Source organism: Nilaparvata lugens, chromosome 6, assembly GCF_014356525.2.
Source record: "Nilaparvata lugens isolate BPH chromosome 6, ASM1435652v1, whole genome shotgun sequence".
Taxonomy (NCBI): domain Eukaryota; kingdom Metazoa; phylum Arthropoda; class Insecta; order Hemiptera; family Delphacidae; genus Nilaparvata; species Nilaparvata lugens.
In genome coordinates, this window is record NC_052509.1 from 37,475,071 (window position 1) to 37,491,688 (window position 16,618).

The 16,618-nt window shown below is 32.3% G+C and overlaps 2 long non-coding RNA genes across 2 annotated transcripts; one reads left to right on the plus strand and one right to left on the minus strand.

Moving 5' to 3' along the window:
- The first annotated feature begins 255 nt into the window (after nt 1-255).
- Nucleotides 256-1,684, plus strand: LOC120351907. The gene is made up of 2 exons (XR_005571625.1): nt 256-522; nt 1,083-1,684. It is a non-coding gene; the product is annotated as an uncharacterized LOC120351907 (long non-coding RNA).
- A 4,970-nt stretch (nt 1,685-6,654) lies between these two features.
- Nucleotides 6,655-13,774, minus strand: LOC120351908. The gene is made up of 4 exons (XR_005571626.1): nt 13,530-13,774; nt 12,542-12,631; nt 9,804-10,126; nt 6,655-7,026 (listed from the first exon to the last, which is right to left on the minus strand). It is a non-coding gene; the product is annotated as an uncharacterized LOC120351908 (long non-coding RNA).
- Between the last annotated feature and the right edge of the window lie 2,844 nt (nt 13,775-16,618).

Consider the following 16,618-nt stretch of genomic DNA (forward strand, 5'->3'; position numbering starts at 1 on the left):
TACTATTACTGACAAAATAACATATGGAGCATCATCTGTGCATAGTTTTCTGACGTCAGCAGTTACGACACTGTGGCTTATTTGCAAATCACTGAAAAGTGGGAAGATAATATCCCACTGCCCATAGTGCCCATTTAGCGACAGGCTAGAGATGGGAAGTTCGGATCACTTTACTGATTCGGGTCAGTCGTTCACGTTCACTGCCGCGACCCGTTCAAAAAGACCCGTTCAATTGAACGGTAGCTTTCCTATAAACAAGCAAAAAAAAAAAGGTTCACCACAGTTGATGTGTAAAGACAGTAAAAACAGGGGTTTACCCCAGTTGATGAACGGGTCAAATAAACGGGTTTTTGGAATAAATGTGATCCGGATCACTCGTTCACCTTAATGACCCGTTCAATTCGAACGGGTCATGACCGAACGACACATCTCTAAGCGACACTGGATTTCGACCGATTCAAAGTAGCTCTCATTTCAATTGCAAATTGCAAATAGAAGATTCATCATTTCAAGACGTTTGAGGTAAGTTTTGACTAGTAAAAACTACTTAGATTACAATTACAAATAGTTTCATTTCAAGAAAAAACAGCTGTAATAATAAACATTGAAAAACCGAAGGACGGTCATGTAAACAACTTTTAGGTTATGAAACAACATAACTTTTCAGATTTATTTTTAATACGAAATTGAACAGTTTGCTTCCAAAACTATATTACACTATGTTTAGAATTTATTCCTCTATCTGTAAATATTATTTGTTGGATGCTTCTTTATCTGGCTGTCGTAATATTTGTACTTATCTTCCAACTTGCACAGTCAGAAATTCATTCCGGCTGTACTCTCATAACTCATATTTGTATAAGACAACAATATAAATGCAATAATGGAATAATAATCACTATTAGTGGAATTATTAGTTTATTTTGAAAAGAAAATTAGTTTTTTGCAATCCTGGTTTTGTAGTGAAGAGGTGATAGGTGTATAATCGACGATAACCTAAGCTGTATAGTGATTAGTATAATATTCCTTATAAGATGTTACCTAAAGCTCTATCAATTCTTGTTTCGCTTTTACTTTTGCAGGTTTTATTCTTGAGACATGAATGAACAAAGCCTGCATTGGAGTAATTCCAACATTGAATTGTGAGATAAAGATTGGACGTCAACTACAGTAACTACTTCAAAATATATAAACAATTCACTAAAGTTTATTTCATCAATTCAATTCTATATAAGCTTATCGATGCATCTTTTGTGATACTTCAAAATGTATATACAATTTACTAGTGTTTATTCCATCAATTCGATTTTATATAAGCTTATAAATTCATTTATTGTAATACTTGAAGAAATATATATATATATATATTCACTAATGTGTTTTTCATCAAATTATTCATGTGATTGAAAGATATCACTAATCTTCCTCATTATGTTTCACTTCTAAAGTTCAACTATAGTAAACAAATGATCATATTCCTCATTTACTTAGTTGAATTTATTCTATTGCCAAAGTGAAAACAACTTATCCTGGTCATCTATAAGTGATTTATGATGAATGCTAAAAGTGGGAAACTATTATCCCACTGCTCTATAAGTACCAATATGATGGAATCCATAAGATTCCTTTATAGGGCAGTGGGACAATAATTTCCCACCTCAAAACTCTATGAAAAATAAGTATTTAAAAAGGAATAAAGATTTCAGTATGTTTATAAAGTACTTTTGAATGATTCTGTGGAAAAAAATCGGAAAAATTTAATGTCCTTCACTTCTGCCCTATAAAGGGTTAAGCCGTGTCCACACTATGTCGATCGACTCTGTCGACCCGGTCGATCGATAAAGTCGCTCGACACCTTCGACTGTGTCAACTCGACAAAATTGCCTCAGTACAAGTGGACGAGTCGACCGACAACCATCATAAATTTTCATACATAATCGAGTGTTTTATATTTAATCGAGTGTTTTATTTTAATATAAATCGAGTTTTTATAAAAAATGAGTGATGATGAAGATGCTGGAGCAGCGGCTTCTGCTGCAATTCTTATTGCCATCTTGGGAAGCCAAAAAGATCGTCGTCCGCGGAGATTTTGGGTACGGCCTAGCCTTGTTCGAGGCAAAAAAAAGTGTAGTACGGAGGAATTTATGGAAGATTTATTGCTGGATGAGGTTGACGAATTAAATCTAGAATATAGATGTGACGCGGGCTTTAAAAACTTTTTTAGAATGAAAAGTTCCGATTTTGAAAATCTTTTGAAAATGATTGCGCCTAACGTAATTAAAAAAGACACACCATTCAGAAAAGCAATTCCAGTAAACCATCGCCTTGCAGTAACGCTGCGCTTTTTGGCAACTGGCGATTCATACACTTCATTGGCAAACCACTTGTATAGGCGTCATCAGCGCCAGTCCCGGTCTTCCTCGAATCACTCTCTTTCTTTTTATCCCTTGCAAATTTCTAATTTTCTTTTCCACCTCCACTTTTTCAATGCCAAATGACACCGCAATTTCCACCAAACCATCATGCCGTTTGTTTCTGTTTTATAGTCAACATCACTTGAATCCCATAAGTAAGAACGATCACGGTACATTTCAATAAAATTTGACGTTTGGGTATCACTCCAATTCATTTTCAATAAAAATGTAAGCACTTGAACAACAGTATAGCACTATTCTATTTTTTAAAACGGCAGTGACAAGATCGACACGTCCACACTGGTGCCTTCGAATCGACTGTCTTTGATCCGGACCGACCTGATTCCGGTTGCGTTCGACTCGACAGCGCTCAACATAGTCAACAATGTCTAGCGACACGTCCAGACTTGTTCGACATTGTCGATCGGTGTCGATCGACATAGTGTGGACGCGGCTTAAGGAATTGTGCGACGGTTAAATTGATGTGTATTTTCATTAATTAAATTCGTCACAAAGTTTTAATACATTCTCGGTACATTGAAATCAATAGTTGCCTAAAGAAAAATCAAATAGACCATCGACTACCTCCAATTTGACCAACCCAACGGCTTAAAAATAAGTATGATAGAATAAAAATAAATTAAATAAAGTGTTGAAGATAAATTATTTGATTCTAATTCTATTATTCTTGATAAAATCTATTTAATAATATTTCTATAATATTTACAGTTGGAATGTCTAACTTTTATGAATTTTTATTGCAAACACATATTCTACACAATATCGAGTAAATGCAAGGATGCTATCGTTCATACTGAAACTAATAACAATAAAGCAATGATTTACTCACTTGAATAAATAAATTAACTCTTATTTCGTTATGATTTTTGAGAGATAACTCCAGACCTGGTGTTAAATACCTTAGTTATTTAGAAGGCTTCCAACCATGACATGCACACGCTAACCGCCAATATTATGAACTTCACTTTGAATAAGATTGTTTTAGTATTTCACATTAAAAATTATTTATGTATTTCACATGAAAATAATTCTTGAGTTTCGATTGTTGAATACGCTCTATTCTTGTCTTATAGCACATTTTTGATCGATACTTAGTGAGGTGGGTACCTTAATATTCAAATAGAATACCATATCTATACTGTGTTGACATTTCTGAAAATATCTTTGAAAACAATAAAATGTAAGAACAATGATTTAATCTTTTTAATTTCTATAATAATTAACGTTCTTGACGATATAGTCATCAGAATCATGTTTCTGTCAACAAAATATCAGCATAATAATATTATTATTATTTTATTAATATTTGATTTAATTTTGATTTATAATATTATTATAAATCCTACCTGAAGTGAACCAAACTAACATAACATGGATTTGGTGTTATTACCTACATAGGCATATATTGGCAATGGTCATTCACACGCCTTTTTTCAACACCATCAGAGATTTTTATAAAAATGTCTATCAAACTGCCTACTAGGTTCACAACAAAGTTTAAAACATTTTTTATATACCTACAATTTTAAAAGAAACAAAAATGCTAGAAATAGTGTTAGGTTTGCCGCATATTTTTGTTACAGCATGCAATAATATTTTCAGTGTTTTTTTAAACACTTGATTAAATGGTTTGAAGTAAAAAAAAAAATATATAAACTTTTCTTTGAACGCGGCTTTTGATGGAACTGGTATAATACCAATAATTCTATCATACTTTAATTTGAATCCTTGTATTATTGAAATAATTCTTGATTACTGAATGATTCATACAGTTCACAGCTTTATGTTTATTTATTTGTTTTCATTTCAATTATTTTTGTTTTTCTTTATTGAATATCCATGATTTTTTTTACTTGTTGAATGTTAACACAAATGTTAACTTTCAAGTATAAATAGGTACCGTATTTTTAAAACTCATCTATATGGCTGAGTTTTATTCCCTTACCACAACCCTCAAATTTTGAGAGTCTACTGCTTGAACATAATTTAGTTTGATGATGCAGCACACAACGAAACGGTCGTCACTAACATGAGTTTTTTAAATATTTCTACTTTTAAGTTTACATGTGTGATATATACTAATAAAATGTATTTGAATTGAAATTTTGATCTATTATTGGATGAGGTTGCCCTTTGTATTTACTGTACATCGTAAGCCTTATCTACACCAAGTGCGCAATGCAAAATTTTACTGTGAAAAGACATTATAAACAATCAAGTACAGCAGTAGGGCCTACCTACGAAGGCTACTGTAGTCAATATGCAAGGTTTATTGCGATAGACTCTTCATACCTTGGTCAATAAGAGTAATAGGGTTTTTGAAACTCAATTATTATTCTGAGTTTCTATTTAAATCCTCAGTAAATTCTATACATGAAGATAATATTAAAAAGTTATTAAATGTCAAAATTTGAGGCTTGATTTTTATTTATATAGATTATGGGTAACTGTAAATAAAACAGCTCAGTTATTGAATAACTAAAATTTATTGCAAATGCTCTCTATAATAACATCAATAAACTTAATTTATATTCATTTAGAAATGAAACTCACTTTATCAATGATTACATTAGTAAGTATATCTTGTTTATTCAAAACCAAATATAAAAGCTCATTTTATTAAATGACATTATAGTAAGTTACCCTTTCTTTGAAAAGTTTTTAACATAAAATAGGTACAAGATTAAAAACACAAACTACAACTACTAGTATCAATGTTTCACATAATCTTCATAAAGACATTCTTATATCGTTTACATATCTGTACTAATATAATACTGTAACATTCTGTTTTAGAGGGTTAATATTATCAACTATTTTAGATCTTTCGAGTTCATTAATGTATAAATTTGCAAAATATCCTGAAAGTGGTAATCCCATTGCCAAACCTACAATGGAAATGCAAGATAGAAAAATCTATTTTTTAGATTTTATAGATAAAAATAAGTAACTTGCCCTGAATACATACATTTTAAGAAAATGCAAGCTTATTTTTATACTGTGCTGAATGGCCATCACGCTTTTATGCCTCTTTACACATTAGCTAACCATGATTCTAGTTTTCTCATTAAATCATAAAAAAATTAAAATCCATGATAAACGTGGTAATGAATTTTAAATATGATTCAATTGTGAGAAACCTCACAGATTGCTTGTTAATGTGAAAGGGAGGTTTCAATCGGACTTTAGACCGGCACTATTGAACTTGTCTACAATGATCAAGCTCAATGGTGGTGGTTTACCATTCATACAATCTATCATACATTTACTTCCATCAACATACATCTCTCACATTAAGGACAACACACTTGAAATGATTTACAAAAAAAATCAGTAATGCAGAATGCTGAGGAAACGCAGAAAACTCATGAACAACGCTGAAACCCGCCTTTTTTGGGTCGTATCATTGGTATTAGTTCAAATACTAGCTGAACTTCTCAACCAAATTCGAAAATTTGCTCTTCATCTGTTCTCCAAAAAGCTTAGAAAACGCAGAAAATGCTGTAAAATGCAGATTTTAGGCGTAAGTTCATTTGTTTTTGTTAAATCCCCACGGCAATCAAATTTCATTTCTCCCACCCGAAATCAAATCCTGGCTACGTTTCGAATAATTCTGTGCCATTGTCTTTGGTGTTTAGAATCAATTGATTTTTAGTAAATAATTTATTTTGCAGTTGAAAAATTATCTACATAAATAAAATCCATGAAAATTAATAATTGGAATAATATGAATAATATCATCTAAAGTTACCAGCTGTACACTAAGCTAATTTTAAGATCGGAGGAGACACGGCTTGGTGATACAAAGTGTTGAGCTTATGAAGATTGCCAGATCACACTGTTCCACGCCATGCCCGATTCAGTGTATGTGTGTGTGTGTGTGTGACTGCTTCCATTCAAACCAATATGCAAGAAGCACCTGGATGCAAAATGCCGCATCGCGCCTCCTCAGGTGTGCATTTAGCTTAAGTTTGTCATGTGATGCATTAACTATTTGGCGGTACGAAGTTCGCCGGGCCAGCTAGTATAAAATAATTATCCAATGAAGTGCATAATACCTTGTATTTTTTTCAAAACATATGAAGAATTGCGAAAGTAACAGTAAATTGGTAATTTACATAAACATATTATTATTCATGACAGAACACATGCTTTGTAATGTTCAAAATTATACAATGGAAGTGGGATATACTATGATAATGAATGAATGAATGAATAAAAAATGAATAAAATGTTTATTTCCCAAAAAAAACTAAAACTACAACATCAATAACACAAAATATTAGATAAATTACAATATTACATACAATAGTTAGTTACAAAAAATCTTATGTGTCCTCTACTTGTTTAGATTTTTCTGTGTGGAAATTGACCTACTCCATTATGGCGTACCATGTTCTAGAGTAGGTTTTGTTAGTTTTTTTTTGTGCGTATTATTAATTAGTTAGTGTTTAGTAAGTCATTAGGTGGTTAATAGTAAAACGATGTGTACAGTGTCAAACTATGGGATTGTATGTTCACTCTCTTTGCAGAATGAGAAACAACACACACGATGAACTGTCTTTGCGGCCTCTGTGACACATTTTGGTGCCTGAAATGAAAAATAAAATAAATTATTTTCAAAATCTGCAATTGATTGGAATAAAAGGAATACCACTTAATAACAAAAGTAATGAGTTATACAGAAATGTTGTCACACAATAGTTCAGTCACTATTATACATTAGTGCTTGCTATTAATATTGTAGTTCTGATTTTTTAATATATTATTTGGATACATGAGAGAAGTACAGAACCAATTTCCTTGTGCTAGATACAGAATGGCCCAAGAACATCGTATTTTCGGTTCATTTTACAGTTGTCAGCTATTTCTGCGTTAAATGCACTTCATTTCATTATTTCCTAGTGGAGAGGCGCGCATAAGGACACCTTAAGGATCAAAATTTCAAACTCATAACTTTTGACAAAATGATCAGATTTCATCTTACAACACTTCATTCTTCTCGACTCCTCAAGGCGGTCCAAAATTATGCATCATAAGTCAAATTCGGTTGAGAAATGGAAAAAATGTTGTTGAGTGTACTTAAGCCCATATTCCAATACACAAAAAATGGCCGATTTCTATGTTTTATTTCTATCTTTTATCGCAGAAAAGATCGGATAGAACAATTTGAAATGAACCACCTCTCACTCATTGCAAGCTTTTATTCATAAGACTGGGAATTATAAATTTACCATGTATACCAATATACCAATGTGAAGTCTAATTTAAATGTATTTTCCAGTCATAATAATGTCCACTCTCATTACACACGGAATTGATTACAGATCTGAAATGAATTTTACTATTATAGATCTATTCATACTAGTTTTAAGGCCCGAGCAATCATATTTTATAACCACCTACCGTTAGAGAATTATTACCTGAGAAGGAATACAAGAGAAAAATTAAAAAGTTCCTATTGAAGAAATGTTTTTATAGTCTTGAACAGTGTTTTAGCATTAGGTTGAACAGCATAGAATGATGCGACAGTTTTTTATGTCAAGTGTTAAGTTGTGAGTTTTATGTAAATTTACAGTGCCTGTACAATATTTTATATAATGTGTCTTGGGCAATAAATAAAATTTGAATTTGAGCGCGACCAGCGCGCGACGCAATTTTTGTAACTCATGCAAAGGATAGGAGACGCGCTGCGTCACGTCGTGTTGCCAATTTGCGCTGATCTACTCCTTTACAAGAGTTACAAAAACTCGCGTCGCACCACACGCGCTAATCTCGTCTCAATATGCGAGACACCTGTCCGGTCTACCGGATAGTGAGTGCCGGCTTTAGATATTAGCGGGCGTCCATTGATTTTGCTACTTTTACGTTCATTGATTTTGGAAAAAAATAAAAGGTATTATGCACTTCATTGGATAATATACTAACTGGCCCGGCGAACTTCGTACCGCCAAATAGTTAATGCATCTCATGACAAACTTTAGCTGAATGCACATCTGAGGAGGCGCGATGCGGCATTTTGCATCCAGGTGCTTCTTGCATATTGGTTTGAATGAAAGCAGACTCACACACACACACACACACACACACACACACTGAATGGGGCATGGCGTGGAACAGTGTGATAAGGCAATCCAAAATCACCTGTTCAAGTAAACATGTAGATGTTTAACATGATCAACGTTAGTAGACAGAAGGTTGATCACTCACAGGTGAAAGATTCGAAGTGGTGGGGGAAACGCCAGCGTGACGTCACGTGTAGTAAAAAAGTGATAGAGTAACCACACTGATCATACAGTTTATTCACTGTATCTTCAAATACATCGTCGTTTAATCCCCTCAAGATTGACCTAGAACTTAAAAATTCTCCATACTTATAGCGATTGAATCACTGATTCTAATGATGCTGTTAAATACTTCAAGTTCATTCAACTTATATGAAGTTGAAAGTTTTTCAAGAATCTAAAAACGTGACACGAAAAAGTTAATAAGCTGGAAAAGCGTTAGTAGACAACGTTATACTATTATAATTTCAGATTAACCCATAAAAAATCTTGATAAACCAATGCATTGCAATAATCCGATAAACCGATCCCAATAAATCCGAAGAATTTCATCCATATAAATGCACTGAACATATGCTGGTATCGAGCACATGTTCTACGAGAATCAAAATAATATCTCATCCCCGAAATTCACAGGCTGATGTATAGCCAAACTTCAAAATATAAACACGACCTAGAAGATGAAGAAACCTTAATGATTTGAAAGGGAAGGTTAGGAGGTGGGGTTTTTGCTTTTATATGGCAAAATACTTGTATTATTCAAATGTTTTGATAATTATTGTAAAGCAGAAAAAGAAATCTTGCATGTCAGAAAATGTTTGTGTTATATAATTTGACTATACGTCACCGTATGATTCTCAAGAATGCGATATTCTGCCTACTCTATACTACAGCCTACGTCACGACTGCAGTTCCCCCACTCCAATTGCATTTCAACTAAAATACTATAGATGAGTAACCAACCTTCTGTCTACTAACTTTGTAACATGATGACTACCAAAGGGTGTTAGATGTAATCATTACAACAGCTTATTTGTAAAAACACACATGTGACATAATAAACAAAATAGAAACTTCCTCCATAAGAATAACATGTAAACTTTGAAGGACCGTAGGGCTTATCATTTAAGGATTTCCTTAACGAGAATAGGTCAATGACAGTCATCAGTTATATAAACGATCTTTGGGCAAAATGTCATATATCAGTTAGGCGTGACGAACACCCAGACAAACGGACAGACGCCATCTAATTTTCATAGTGGTATAGATTAAATTATTGAAATTGAAAGCTTCAAACTAATACCTTTTACACAATTATTGTCGATACATGACTTTCGTCGTGGTTGCTTTGCCATTCCAGAAGTCTATTCTTTCTTCATCACTTCCGGCAATCTTGAAACTGTTCTCACTCCTTGGCAGAATGATGCACATGTTAATTAGAGAACTATTGGGCTTGTGGTGGATTTTCTTCATCAGCTTGATCATCCGCTCTGCAATGGTTTCTGGCCTCTCTCTCTCAAGGGCATGTTGTTCATCCCCAGGTAGAGAACCTCATGATCAAACTCATCATCATTACGGCGATTGGACTTCTTGAATATTTCCACCTGATTTGAAGTTGACTGTCACCTGAAAATATAATTTGCATTGAATTTATGAAAGTAAAATAGCTCATACAGAATCCAAGTCTGAAGCACTTGCTGGTATCATCAAGGCATGAAAACAGCCTTACATGAGGCTGAAGCTAGGATTATAAACGGTTTATAGAACATAGTCGGTTTACTGCTCTGAATAGTTGTAGAATTAGGGTATAAATAGGGTAGGATTGTCCTCACTTTCAAGAGATGAATCTCGTTTCACAGTATATGGTGAGTAACCCACTTTTGATTGTTTATAGAAGTGAATAGTGAAGTTTTTTGTTTCCATGAATTGTTTCAATCTCATACCAATGAAATAAAATGCTTTGTCCTGAATGACAATCTCGATTCACAGTATATGGTGAGTAACCCACTTTTGATTGTTTATAGAGGTGAATAGTGAAGTTTTTTGTTTCCATGAATTGTTTCAATCTCATACCAATGAAATAAAATGCTTTGTCCTGACTGACTCATAAACAGACCAGAGCTTAAACTACTAGGCTTAAAAGCTTGAAATTTTGCACACGCCCTTCTTGTCGCCTCCAAGCACCAATTATGGAAAGATTTTCTAAAACCCTTAAAAAATAGGCTCAACAGTTCTTCATAGTTTACATGTTATTCATGGTAAACGTAAGGTAGGGTATAAAGGTATAAAGGTCTTATGGACGTTTTTATTTAGTTTATTGTGCCACATGTATTTTTAATCAGCTATTATAATTATTAAATCTACGGTATTTAGATGAAAATATAATTCTTCTTATAAAAACACTTCATTCACATGGGCTACTTTTTAAATTAATAAAAACAATATAAAAATCTTGAAGCACCCTTTATTAAAAAAAAACATTAAAATAGATTTTATAACCTGACGATGGTGTATCACCGAGACTAGTTGTTTAACTATTTTAAAGTTTTTTAAAAAATAAAGAATGCTTCAAGATTTTTATATTGTTTTTATTAATTCTTCTTACATACACTGTGATTACATCATTTAAAGCTGCGTTTACACCAAAGTTAGTAACAAAATGTTAATATAATCCTTATAGATTCTATTAGATTGAACATAACTTATCATACAAATGATGATCATATATATGTGTTTGTCAATTTCCTTTCAATCTATAAGGATTAAGTTATTAACATTTTGTTGTTAATAACTTTGGTGTAAACCCAGCTTAACACTATTGGTAGTCATACTTTTAAATGTAAAAAAAAACTGAAATTAATAAAAACATATAGTACTATAGCCTACTATAGATAGAATAAGCTATACCTTATCTAAAGTAAGCCATGGAAGTACACTTCTTAATTAAAACATTTAAAAACTTTAAAACATTTCAACAACTAGTTTCGGCATGAATTGGCCATTTTCAAGTTTAAATGCAAAAATAAACAAGTTGATATTAGATAATATTTGCTCATATGATTTATTTATTTCTTATTCATTATTTTTTTGGATGAATGATTTAATTTTAGTTTTATTTAATTATAATTTTTTTATAAAATAGAATTATAGTACCCTTTAAAATTGTAAGGATATTGAAGGGTACTATAGTTCTATTTTAAAAATACAAGAAAGTAGCCCTAAATTCATACATTTTATTATTTTTTGTTTAAAACCCCACTTTTTTGGATTTAGGGTACTTTGAAACGTATAGAAATTTGGAAATTGGGGCACCTTATTTTTTCGGAAAGCAATACTTTCCTTATGGTAATATGGAAAGGAAAGAGGAAAGTGAAAAAATTGTATAATGAAACACGTTTGGTTGTAATTCGCATCGCCTACTGTCCCATTTAACATTTTCTTATCTATCAATTGAAAAAATGATACATAGCTGTTTTTAGTTGTACAATGAAAGTTTTTTCAAGTCTATAGCTAATTAATGTCTTCTTAGTTGTTAGGTGTGGTTTATAATATTGACTCCACGAAATGGAAGTTGTTGTACTAATCGAAATTAATGGCCTACCGGCCCGTGTGTACCCAGGCTAACAAACAATTGGTAGGGAACATCTACAGAACCCAACCAATGAAGAACGGTCCTGTCCTGTCAAAAATTTGTTTTGGAAACATCAACGATATGAATGTTTCGGGCGGCCTCCATTAGGAGATCAAGACAGTATTGTAATGTTAGAATGCAAAACTCTGAAAAAAGTAAATTCTTGTGGCTTTTGTTGGTGGGGAGTCTCTTGCGGGAAGGTCCCACAGCCTGAATATATCATTTAAGCCGCCAATGGGCCTTACGACTGTCATACTTCAGCCGAGACCGACAGTTTAGCATGTCCATCCGATAACACGATAATGCGAAATTCTATTATTATTGGTATTGAAAGCAATTTGTAATTTATATACAGCATTGACAGGAAAACAAACATGATTTGATAGGTTGATAATTTCAAGAAAGCTCACCTGATACTTGACATTGTGATCATCAGCCATAAACTAGCAAGACAGACCCAGCAGCAAGTTTCAACCATAGCTCAATCAGCCTGTTATTCTCTGAAAAAAGAAAAATAACTGTTTATAGACCTGCTGAGAGTTTATTATTTTTGAATACAGTAGGCTACCTGTATCATGCGTATTTCAATGATTCTTTTAAAAAATCTGTTCTGACAACCTATTTTTTGAGGTGTTCAATCCTGAGTGAGTCAGGAGTCAGGTGTTATAACGTGAAGCTTTATATGCAACCTAAAGCATGCTATATAATGCAAAACCTATAAGAAAAAAAGAAAAGATTGATTCTTTGTTGAATGATAGGAAGAGAAAAAATAAGGTAACCTTGTGCTATACCTCTCCTACTTCAATAAACTCTATTGAGAAAATAGAAGATGCACATGGATTACATTTTGATCTTGTTCAATGAATATTAAATATGTTCGTATTAATTTTGTTTATCTTTAGATTGACTAATAACTACTGTATTCCTAACTCCACAGTTCTTTCTGTAGTCTGAAAAATACAGCAGATTTTAATAATCCTAATTTTATTATTTACATGTTTTATCAATAAGATTATTCAGTGAGTAGGTAGCCTATTCAATATTACAGTACGGTATCTAAGTTTTCTAATCAGGTCCCGATTTGTTGTAGCCTACCTGAATATGGACTGGCAAAAATTATATTTGACAAGCATTTACCTTATTAGTCTACTTATCCAGTGGAGCATTATTATTATTATTTATTTATCATTTGCAATCAACTTAAGGACAAAAAACAGAAACCTGCTACAGTGCAAGTTATTTGCCACGGTTTATATCGAAGAATCGTTTGGTTTTATTAAAACTAAAAGTGACACTTCTGTATAGATAGCAATATTTGTTTCGAAGGTAGACTACATTTCAGATGTTACAATCTAAAAATTATTTCAAATAAGGCCTAGGCAATTATGTTAATCTTACCTGGTACAGTGATGAATAGCCTAATCATAGTCATAGATACTATTAACCGTTTCAACTTTCTGTTTTAAACGAATTCATCCATATTATGTCTTTGTGTTTGATTAGTCTTCTGTTAAAGAAGGACTTATTTATAAGAGAAAACCTACCAAGTTATGACTAATTTTGTATCTACTGTGCTTTGTTACATATTAACCTGACTGTTCAGTTAGTTGATAAAACATAACCTAAACCTAATCTCCTTACAATTCCGCTAAACATAACCTAAAAAATGATCAGTAGAAGTTTTAAACCGTTATGTTGGTAGTGAGGTCACGTGAGGTAGTCATTGGTCTATTTGCGTTCGAGTCGCCTAACAGTGATAAGACAGAGCTACCAACTAAGCCTGGTAACCGCTACTGTAGCGGATGGATAGCGGTTCTTGTTAGCTGTTACCTTTTTATCACTTCCTATTCCTACTTGACCGCGAATTTTTAATTTCAATTACGAGTTTCATACATTGCGAATTATATTAATTTACTAGGAATAAATTTGTTTGATGGATGAATTACGAGACTAAAATTTTGATAAAATATGCTGTTACGACCATGCTGAAATGAACAAAAAATATGATTTGACTGACAAAATTGATCTTTTGATAATTATTGAGATTTAGTTTTTCAAATGCCAGGTTCGATTATTATTTTTTATCAAGCTAGAAAACTTAGCCTACTTCATCAAATAAAATTGAATGATGGTGGCTAATTCCTAGATAAATAATATCCTTCCTTATTTATCCAGCATATTATTGTCCACAAAGTTACCGTATATATTCACTTCTCCTTATATGGCCATCAAAATTGATAGAATGAATTAAAATTCCTAAGTAATTTATTGAAATTTTTGATTATAATATTGATTAATTTTTCAATTACAGTAACTTAATTAATTGAAAATGGCAAAGAAAAATAGTCGATTCATGTCCTGGTAAATTGATGAAACTTTTTGAAAGCTATCTATATAGGTAACTTGCAATGAGAATTTTTATTTCATTCTGTTTTTAGTAATATTATGAGGATTTTTTCATTAATATTACTGCCAAGCAGGGCTAGATTCAAACCGGTGCACAACAGAGCGGAACACTATTAGTACCTACCTAGGCATATATTCAGCAGTTTAATTTTATCCCAATTAATACATTTAAGGGAATTTAAATCCTATTCTAATCCTGTATATGTTATGTTTGCTGTCTTTCAACTAAAACTGAAACATGAAAATGAATCGTCATCATGATATAAAATACTATTGACCTAATGCTGATGATTTTTATTTAAACCTGACACAGGAAAAATTTCGTTTGAATAGTAATCAAAATTGATACAAATTGGCCAATTTTATTAGATAAAGGAAAAAATTTCCCAGGGGGAAGACTACAGTATACTCCCTTCCACATGGGAGGCATTCCATACCCTCCCGGAGCTCCGGTACTTTCTTGTGTCAAGTATCAAATAATTAACTATGCTTTTTTAGATTTCTATTTAAAAAAATATTATGCACATAATTATACAGCCTACCTGTAAGGGCCTACAATATAGAATGCAGTTATTATATAAGATATTATATCTTATCGCTCAAAACGATGAAAGATTCACGGCTGCTACCGTACTCCTTTAAACCAGTGACCGCACTTGAACTGGCTCTGCTTAATAATCGAACCCCACCTTGGAATAATATTATATCATATCCATCAAAAATATTGATAATTATATTATATCCTTTCCATGTCCACATCATCATTTCACATACTGTACCCGCTCTTTCGAGGAACACGTTCAGTAAAAAACTTCCACAAAAAATTGGAAAAACAGACTATCATAAAAATTTTTAATTCTTATAATAACGTATAAATCATTTGCGCTCTTTATTTATTGTTTAAAAAATTATATTTTAGTTTTTTATAACGACATCTTCTTTACTTATTGAATAAAATCTCAATGCCCATTGCAACTTCAAATTCAAAATAATTAATCACAGTTATATCTATGCAATATGCAAGTGTAAATAAGACAAAAAACTCACGTCCCTTAAAATAAGAGTGCCGTCTCTGGTGGATGTGCTGCCACATTTCCACTTGTTCGTCAAGTAAATTTAAGGGCTCATTTCCAAGCTCGGGATTTAGCTAAATTCTAGACTTTAAACAGCTGGAGCCAGAAAATTGGCTTTCCGAAAAAGTGCGTATTCGTAGTTTTTATGGTAATCTTCATTTTCTCATTTCTATAATTATTGGAGACGTTTATTGCCTTGACGAAATGATACATTTCTAAATAATTCAAAATAGATAGCTGAAACTTTACACTATTTTTTCTTCATTTTATTTTGTGTTAAATTTTATAGTTTTTCAAAATTTAATTTAAACATGGACTACGACGACGCCCCGTTTCGGAAAGCCAATTTTCTGACTCCAGTTGTTCAAATTCTAGAACTTAGCTAAATCCCGAGCTCGGAAACTGGCCCTAATATTTTATATTTTCAAATCACACCAATAATTATTCCAGTCCGTTCATTCCATTCAGCTGTATGTATGAGTGAATTAACGAAGTTGATAAATTGTGACCCATTAAAAAAATATGATTCCACCTCTTGGCAGGATATAATTAGCAACGTCCCGTCCGAATCCCTCCTCACAGGGATAATAAACCGATTTTCAGTAGCCGCTACCATGTCTAGTAGACGTCAAAGTGATTTAAATAATAACAATAGAGTACTTAAAGTGAGAAAACTGAAAAAATGACATGAATTCAATAATTATAATAATAATGCTGTTTAATTCATAAATAGTAAAAATAGACTCAATTACAATTTTACGATATAATTCTAAACAAAAACACTTATTTTAGAGGCAAAATAATCAAATTGTTAAAAAAGATCACCATTACACTACTTCAACAGAGTGCCCAAATATTAGATTTTATCAACTTGTAGGTTATACAATTCAAGAGATTTAGGTTATTACAGAATGACCCAAAAAGAATGTTCGGCTTTTAAGTGACTATAACTTGAATAATTCCCAACATACATTTTATTTCTATATATTATGAGCTTGTTCAATTGTC